Source organism: Taurulus bubalis, assembly GCF_910589615.1.
Source record: "Taurulus bubalis genome assembly, chromosome: 1".
NCBI classification, from domain to species: domain Eukaryota; kingdom Metazoa; phylum Chordata; class Actinopteri; order Perciformes; family Cottidae; genus Taurulus; species Taurulus bubalis.
Window position 1 is genome coordinate 46,123,715 of NC_136589.1, and position 7,691 is coordinate 46,131,405.

Genomic DNA, 7,691 nt, shown 5'->3' on the forward strand with positions numbered 1-7,691 from the left:
TTTCAGCCTCAACAGAGTCCAAAAATACATTTTGTTGTCAAACACTTAGATTCTATGATTTCCCTCATTTCTTGCATCATAGAATACCAGAAATTCAAGTTGCACTATATTGTAGGAGTTCCTGATGCTCTCATCACGTTTTACTGCTTTAAGTTGCATTTCCAACTTTTATGCTCCGAAAAGACGTTCCAGCCTCAACAGAGTCCAAAAATGCATTTTGTTGTCAAACACTTAGATTCTATGATTTCCTGCAGTTAATGCATCATAGAATACCAGGCATTCAAGTTGTACTATATTGTAAGAGTTCCTGATGCTCTCATCACGTTTTACTGCTTTAAGTTGCATTTCCAACTTTTATGCTCCGAAAAGACGTTTCACCCTCAACAGAGTCCAAAAATGCATTTTGTTGTCAAACACTTAGATTCTATGATTTCCCTCATTTCTTGCATCATAGAATACCAGAAATTCAAGTTGTACTATATTGTAAGAGTTCCTGATGCTCTCATCACGTTTTACTGCTTTAAGTTGCATTTCCAACTTTTATGCTCCGAAAAGACATTTCAGCCTCAACAGAGTCCAAAAATGCATTTTGTTGTCAAACACTTAGATTCTATGATTTCCTGCAGTTAATGCATCATAGAATACCAGACATTCAAGTTGTACTATATTGTAAGAGTTCCTGATGCTCTCATCACGTTTTACTGCTTTAAGTTGCATTTCCAACTTTTATGCTCCGAAAAGACATTTCAGCCTCAACAGAGTCCAAAAATGCATTTTGTTGTCAAACACTTAGATTCTATGATTTCCTGCAGTTAGTGCATCATAGAATACCAGGCATTCAAGTTGTACTATATTGTAAGAGTTCCTGATGCTCTCATCATGTTTTACTGCTTTAAGTTGCATTTCCAACTTTTATGCTCCGAAAAGACGTTTCAGCCTCAACAGAGTCCAAAAATGCATTTTGTTGTCAAACACTTAGATTCTATGATTTCCCTCATTTCTTGCATCATAGAATACCAGAAATTTAAGTTGTACTATATTGTAAGAGTTCCTGATGCTCTCATCACGTTTTACTGCTTTAAGTTGCATTTCCAACTTTTATACTCCGAAAAGACATTTCAGCCTCTTTCAGCTTTAAGTTGCATTTCCAACTTTTATGCTCCGAAAAGACGTTCCAGCCTCAACAGAGTCCAAAAATGCATTTTGTTGTCAAACACTTAGATTCTATGATTTCCCTCATTTCTTGCATCATAGAATACCAGAAATTCAAGTTGTACTATATTGTAAGAGTTCCTGATGCTCTCATCACGTTTTACTGCTTTAAGTTGCATTTCCAACTTTTATGCTCCGAAAAGACATTTCAGCCTCAACAGAGTCCAAAAATACATTTTGTTGTCAAACACTTAGATTCTATGATTTCCCTCATTTCTTGCATCATAGAATACCAGAAATTCAAGTTGCACTATATTGTAGGAGTTCCTGATGCTCTCATCACGTTTTACTGCTTTAAGTTGCATTTCCAACTTTTATGCTCCGAAAAGACGTTCCAGCCTCAACAGAGTCCAAAAATGCATTTTGTTGTCAAACACTTAGATTCTATGATTTCCTGCAGTTAATGCATCATAGAATACCAGGCATTCAAGTTGTACTATATTGTAAGAGTTCCTGATGCTCTCATCACGTTTTACTGCTTTAAGTTGCATTTCCAACTTTTATGCTCCGAAAAGACGTTTCACCCTCAACAGAGTCCAAAAATGCATTTTGTTGTCAAACACTTAGATTCTATGATTTCCCTCATTTCTTGCATCATAGAATACCAGAAATTCAAGTTGTACTATATTGTAAGAGTTCCTGATGCTCTCATCACGTTTTACTGCTTTAAGTTGCATTTCCAACTTTTATGCTCCGAAAAGACATTTCAGCCTCAACAGAGTCCAAAAATGCATTTTGTTGTCAAACACTTAGATTCTATGATTTCCTGCAGTTAATGCATCATAGAATACCAGGCATTCAAGTTGTACTATATTGTAAGAGTTCCTGATGCTCTCATCACGTTTTACTGCTTTAAGTTGCATTTCCAACTTTTATGCTCCGAAAAGACATTTCAGCCTCAACAGAGTCCAAAAATGCATTTTGTTGTCAAACACTTAGATTCTATGATTTCCTGCAGTTAGTGCATCATAGAATACCAGGCATTCAAGTTGTACTATATTGTAAGAGTTCCTGATGCTCTCATCATGTTTTACTGCTTTAAGTTGCATTTCCAACTTTTATGCTCCGAAAAGACGTTTCAGCCTCAACAGAGTCCAAAAATGCATTTTGTTGTCAAACACTTAGATTCTATGATTTCCCTCATTTCTTGCATCATAGAATACCAGAAATTTAAGTTGTACTATATTGTAAGAGTTCCTGATGCTCTCATCACGTTTTACTGCTTTAAGTTGCATTTCCAACTTTTATACTCCGAAAAGACATTTCAGCCTCTTTCAGCTTTAAGTTGCATTTCCAACTTTTATGCTCCGAAAAGACGTTCCAGCCTCAACAGAGTCCAAAAATGCATTTTGTTGTCAAACACTTAGATTCTATGATTTCCTGCAGTTAATGCATCATAGAATACCAGGCATTCAAGTTGTACTATATTGTAAGAGTTCCTGATGCTCTCATCACGTTTTACTGCTTTAAGTTGCATTTCCAACTTTTATGCTCCGAAAAGACGTTTCACCCTCAACAGAGTCCAAAAATGCATTTTGTTGTCAAACACTTAGATTCTATGATTTCCCTCATTTCTTGCATCATAGAATACCAGAAATTCAAGTTGTACTATATTGTAAGAGTTCCTGATGCTCTCATCACGTTTTACTGCTTTAAGTTGCATTTCCAACTTTTATGCTCCGAAAAGACGTTCCAGCCTCAACAGAGTCCAAAAATGCATTTTGTTGTCAAACACTTAGATTCTATGATTTCCTGCAGTTAATGCATCATAGAATACCAGGCATTCAAGTTGTACTATATTGTAAGAGTTCCTGATGCTCTCATCACGTTTTACTGCTTTAAGTTGCATTTCCAACTTGTATGCTCAGAAAAGACGTTTCAGCCTCAACAGAGTCCAAAAATGCATTTTGTTGTCAAACACTTAGATTCTATGATTTCCCTCATTTCTTGCATCATAGAATACCAGAAATTCAAGTTGTACTATATTGTAAGAGTTCCTGATGCTCTCATCACGTTTTACTGCTTTAAGTTGCATTTCCAACTTTTATGCTCCGAAAAGACATTTCAGCCTCAACAGAGTCCAAAAATACATTTTGTTGTCAAACACTTAGATTCTATGATTTCCCTCATTTCTTGCATCATAGAATACCAGAAATTCAAGTTGCACTATATTGTAGGAGTTCCTGATGCTCTCATCACGTTTTACTGCTTTAAGTTGCATTTCCAACTTTTATGCTCCGAAAAGACGTTCCAGCCTCAACAGAGTCCAAAAATGCATTTTGTTGTCAAACACTTAGATTCTATGATTTCCTGCAGTTAATGCATCATAGAATACCAGGCATTCAAGTTGTACTATATTGTAAGAGTTCCTGATGCTCTCATCACGTTTTACTGCTTTAAGTTGCATTTCCAACTTTTATGCTCCGAAAAGACGTTTCACCCTCAACAGAGTCCAAAAATGCATTTTGTTGTCAAACACTTAGATTCTATGATTTCCCTCATTTCTTGCATCATAGAATACCAGACATTCAAGTTGTACTATATTGTAAGAGTTCCTGATGCTCTCATCACGTTTTACTGCTTTAAGTTGCATTTCCAACTTTTATGCTCCGAAAAGACATTTCAGCCTCAACAGAGTCCAAAAATGCATTTTGTTGTCAAACACTTAGATTCTATGATTTCCTGCAGTTAATGCATCATAGAATACCAGGCATTCAAGTTGTACTATATTGTAAGAGTTCCTGATGCTCTCATCACGTTTTACTGCTTTAAGTTGCATTTCCAACTTTTATGCTCCGAAAAGACATTTCAGCCTCAACAGAGTCCAAAAATGCATTTTGTTGTCAAACACTTAGATTCTATGATTTCCTGCAGTTAGTGCATCATAGAATACCAGGCATTCAAGTTGTACTATATTGTAAGAGTTCCTGATGCTCTCATCATGTTTTACTGCTTTAAGTTGCATTTCCAACTTTTATGCTCCGAAAAGACGTTTCAGCCTCAACAGAGTCCAAAAATGCATTTTGTTGTCAAACACTTAGATTCTATGATTTCCCTCATTTCTTGCATCATAGAATACCAGAAATTTAAGTTGTACTATATTGTAAGAGTTCCTGATGCTCTCATCACGTTTTACTGCTTTAAGTTGCATTTCCAACTTTTATACTCCGAAAAGACATTTCAGCCTCTTTCAGCTTTAAGTTGCATTTCCAACTTTTATGCTCCGAAAAGACGTTCCAGCCTCAACAGAGTCCAAAAATGCATTTTGTTGTCAAACACTTAGATTCTATGATTTCCTGCAGTTAATGCATCATAGAATACCAGGCATTCAAGTTGTACTATATTGTAAGAGTTCCTGATGCTCTCATCACGTTTTACTGCTTTAAGTTGCATTTCCAACTTTTATGCTCCGAAAAGACGTTTCACCCTCAACAGAGTCCAAAAATGCATTTTGTTGTCAAACACTTAGATTCTATGATTTCCCTCATTTCTTGCATCATAGAATACCAGAAATTCAAGTTGTACTATATTGTAAGAGTTCCTGATGCTCTCATCACGTTTTACTGCTTTAAGTTGCATTTCCAACTTTTATGCTCCGAAAAGACGTTCCAGCCTCAACAGAGTCCAAAAATGCATTTTGTTGTCAAACACTTAGATTCTATGATTTCCTGCAGTTAATGCATCATAGAATACCAGGCATTCAAGTTGTACTATATTGTAAGAGTTCCTGATGCTCTCATCACGTTTTACTGCTTTAAGTTGCATTTCCAACTTGTATGCTCAGAAAAGACGTTTCAGCCTCAACAGAGTCCAAAAATGCATTTTGTTGTCAAACACTTAGATTCTATGATTTCCCTCATTTCTTGCATCATAGAATACCAGAAATTCAAGTTGTACTATATTGTAAGAGTTCCTGATGCTCTCATCACGTTTTACTGCTTTAAGTTGCATTTCCAACTTTTATGCTCCGAAAAGACATTTCAGCCTCAACAGAGTCCAAAAATACATTTTGTTGTCAAACACTTAGATTCTATGATTTCCCTCATTTCTTGCATCATAGAATACCAGAAATTCAAGTTGCACTATATTGTAGGAGTTCCTGATGCTCTCATCACGTTTTACTGCTTTAAGTTGCATTTCCAACTTTTATGCTCCGAAAAGACGTTCCAGCCTCAACAGAGTCCAAAAATGCATTTTGTTGTCAAACACTTAGATTCTATGATTTCCTGCAGTTAATGCATCATAGAATACCAGGCATTCAAGTTGTACTATATTGTAAGAGTTCCTGATGCTCTCATCACGTTTTACTGCTTTAAGTTGCATTTCCAACTTTTATGCTCCGAAAAGACGTTCCAGCCTCAACAGAGTCCAAAAATGCATTTTGTTGTCAAACACTTAGATTCTATGATTTCCTGCAGTTAGTGCATCATAGAATACCAGGCATTCAAGTTGTACTATATTGTAAGAGTTCCTGATGCTCTCATCATGTTTTACTGCTTTAAGTTGCATTTCCAACTTTTATGCTCCGAAAAGACGTTTCAGCCTCAACAGAGTCCAAAAATGCATTTTGTTGTCAAACACTTAGATTCTATGATTTCCCTCATTTCTTGCATCATAGAATACCAGAAATTTAAGTTGTACTATATTGTAAGAGTTCCTGATGCTCTCATCACGTTTTACTGCTTTAAGTTGCATTTCCAACTTTTATACTCCGAAAAGACATTTCAGCCTCTTTCAGCTTTAAGTTGCATTTCCAACTTTTATGCTCCGAAAAGACGTTTCAGCCTCAACAGAGTCCAAAAATGCATTTCGTTGTCAAACACTTAGATTCTATGATTTCCCTCATTTCTTGCATCATAGAATACCAGAAATTCAAGTTGTACTATATTGTAAGAGTTCCTGATGCTCTCATCACGTTTTACTGCTTTAAGTTGCATTTCCAACTTTTATGCTCCGAAAAGACATTTCAGCCTCAACAGAGTTCAAAAATGCATTTTGTTGTCAAACACTTAGATTCTATGATTTCCTGCAGTTAATGCATCATAGAATACCAGGCATTCAAGTTGTACTGTATTGTAAGAGTTCCTGATGCTCTCATCACGTTTTACTGCTTTAAGTTGCATTTCCAACTTTTATGCTCCGAAAAGACGCTTCAGCCTCAACAGAGTCCAAAAATGCATTTTGTTGTCAAACACTTAGATTCTATGATTTCCCTCATTTCTTGCATCATAGAATACCAGAAATTCAAGTTGCACTATATTGTAAGAGTTCCTGATGCTCTCATCACGTTTTACTGCTTTAAGTTGCATTTCCAACTTTTATGCTCCGAAAAGACATTTCAGCCTCAACAGAGTCCAAAAATACATTTTGTTGTCAAACACTTAGATTCTATGATTTCCCTCATTTCTTGCATCATAGAATACCAGAAATTCAAGTTGTACTATATTGTAAGAGTTCCTGAACGATGACTTCACCGAGGAGAAGATCCAGTTTGGAGTCGAGTGCGTTTTACTGCTCTAAGTTGAATTTCCAACTTTTATGCTCCGAAAAGACATTTCAGCCTCACAGAATCCAAAAATGCATTTTGTTGTCAAACACTTAGATTCTATGATTTCCTGCAGTTAATGCATCATAGAATACCAGGCATTCAAGTTGTACTATATTGTAAGAGTTCCTGATGCTCTCATCACGTTTTACTGCTTTAAGTTGCATTTCCAACTTTTATGCTCCGAAAAGACATTTCAAACTCAACAGAGTCCAAAAATACATTTTGTTGTCAAACACTTAGATTCTATGATTTCCCTCATTTCTTGCATCATAGAATACCAGGCATTCAAGTTGTACTATATTGTAAGAGTTCCTGATGCTCTCATCACGTTTTACTGCTTTACGTTGCATTTCCAACTGTTATGCTCCGAAAAGACATTTCAGCCTCAACAGAGTCCAAAAATGCATTTTGTTGTCAAACACTTAGATTCTATGATTTCCTGCAGTTAATGCATCATAGAATACCAGGCATTCAAGTTGTACTATATTGTAAGAGTTCCTGATGCTCTCATCACGTTTTACTGCTTTAAGTTGCATTTCCAACTTTTATGCTCCGAAAAGACGTTTCAGCCTCAACAGAGTCCAAAAATGCATTTTGTTGTCAAACACTTAGATTCTATGATTTCCCTCATTCCTTGCATCATAGAATACCAGAAATTCAAGTTGTACTATATTGTAAGAGTTCCTGAACGATGACTTCACCGAGGAGAAGATCCAGTTTGGAGTCGAGTGCGTTTTACTGCTTTAAGTTGAATTTCCAACTTTTATGCTCCGAAAAGACATTTCAGCCTCACAGAATCCAAAAATGCATTTTGTTGTCAAACACTTAGATTCTATGATTTCCTGCAGTTAATGCATCATAGAATACCAGGCATTCAAGTTGTACTATATTGTAAGAGTTCCTGATGCTCTCATCACGTTTTACTGCTTTA